Below are 1,916 nucleotides of genomic sequence, written 5' to 3'. Positions count from 1 at the left end.
AGGGATTTAGGACAAATCCCTAAACTGCATTTCATCTTTATCACATTCGTGGATTAGGGAGAAAATGGGTTATCCACAATTTACAAATTGGGATTCCAAGATTCAGATGCCTAAAACCACAAGCAGGGAAGGTCCCAAGACAGACCACACCTAGGACTTTCACCTGCAACTGCCCTATCCCTCCCTCCACTCTGCCTCTGGGGCCCAAGAGAGAATGAAAGAAGGCAAATGTGAGTCAAGGGAGAGTAGCCTCAATCTAGAAATAAATGTTTTGGGTTTTTAAAACATTTTATTCATTAATAAATTTTACTTGTTTTTTTCTGAAAAACCATCCCTTCATCTTGTTTGATTTTTTTCTCTACAGCTAAACTAGAAATTCGTAGTTCTTCTCCTAAAAAAAAAAAATGAACTGACATTCTTATAAACCACATTCTCTGAGTTTTTCAGCCTGCTTCAAGAAAATCCACGACTCAATATGCTCGCTCACAGTTTGGTCCATATCAAATAGGTGTTTAATCCAAGTATCAGAGCAGCAAACTGAGCTGCTCCTTTTGGACAAAGAGTGGTTCAACAGCTGAGACCACTGCGTAGTTTAAGAGATGACAGCACATCCTGAGCTCCCCAGTCTGGCATGGACAGAGGGCCACTGATAAGTGGATCTGCAGTGTCACCAGACATCACTATTCCCAAACCATTGCTCCTACCTACCACTGCCACAAACACAGCAGGAACACCAACCCCTTCATACGCCTCAGTTTCATCATAGCAGATGTTACCCAAAGTTCACATGGAATTCCAAAATTTCCACAAGCCTTATTGATTTTTTTCAGTGTCCCAGATCAGAAGTTGAGCCCACCAGTACCACAAGCTGCACTGACTTCCTGATTTCAGGAGCAAAGTTATTCTCTCTTCCATCCACTCAAAGTTTTTCTTTAACATCCTAGCCCATCAGGAGTTAGTTCTTCGAAGTCACAGTAAGAATGTCTGTGTTTCTTCTGGCTTCTGGCTTCCAATGGCCAGAGCCTCCAAGAATCAATAACATTGCCAGGAATGATTTCTTTGTTGGTTACATCAATATTAAATTTATTCTCCATATCAACCATACAGTTCTGGAGCAACCAGGATTTCAAAAATAGCTTGTGTAGCATGACTCATGATAGATACTTCAGTTGGGCCTATGGGAGTTGCAGCAAAGCCCGGTACAGGTGGCTCACACCTGTAATCCTAGCTACTTGGGAGGATCACAGATGGAGGCCATCCTAGGCAAATAGTTTGGCAGACCTCTGTCTCCAAAACAACCAGATCGAATTAGACTGGAGGTGTGACTCAAGCAGTGGAGTGCCTGCTTTGCAAGCAAAGCCTTGAGTTCAAATCCCAGTCTTACCAAAAAAAAAAAAGTGCAGCAAAGTAAACCCTTGAAAAACACCCTTACTTTAGGTGAGGAAAACTTACATCCTCCCTTGACACCAGGATTTCTCTTCAGAACAGTTGCTCTGCTGCTGCAAACCCATTCACCTGGAGTCATTCCATACTGGAATTGTGGAATATATTGTACCAATTCCTGCCAAAAGCAGTTTCATACTTGCTTCCTACAACAACTGAAAAATAAATACAGTAACTTAATTAGAGATTACAACTTTTTTTCCCAGGTGAGTCTTCCTAGCTGCATCTTCTCCTATGGGAGAATCCCTCCTGGGATTGTGGCAGGACTTTTCCTGGACTGTCTAACAATTCAGAGACTTTTGTTTTACCTTCAAACTTTTTAACCAATGTCCGATACCTCAGCTGTCACCATTATTCTGAGGAGGCTGATGACAGTGACCATGCTGGAAAGAGCAAGTTTTTTTTTTTGTTTCCCAGTAGGGGTGTGAACTCAGAGTCTCCACCTTAAGCCACTCCACCAGCCCTTTTTGTAA

General features: G+C 42.2%; 1 pseudogene; it reads right to left on the bottom strand.

Annotated features, from left to right (window-relative positions):
- Positions 1-418: 418 nt before the first annotated feature.
- Positions 419-1,525, bottom strand: LOC109696231 (bifunctional phosphoribosylaminoimidazole carboxylase/phosphoribosylaminoimidazole succinocarboxamide synthetase pseudogene; annotated as a pseudogene).
- Between the last annotated feature and the right edge of the window lie 391 nt (positions 1,526-1,916).

This window comes from Castor canadensis, chromosome 16, assembly GCF_047511655.1.
Source record: "Castor canadensis chromosome 16, mCasCan1.hap1v2, whole genome shotgun sequence".
Taxonomy (NCBI): domain Eukaryota; kingdom Metazoa; phylum Chordata; class Mammalia; order Rodentia; family Castoridae; genus Castor; species Castor canadensis.
The sequence above is the reverse complement of the archived record's forward strand: the minus strand, read 5'-3'. Positions and strand labels throughout refer to the sequence as shown.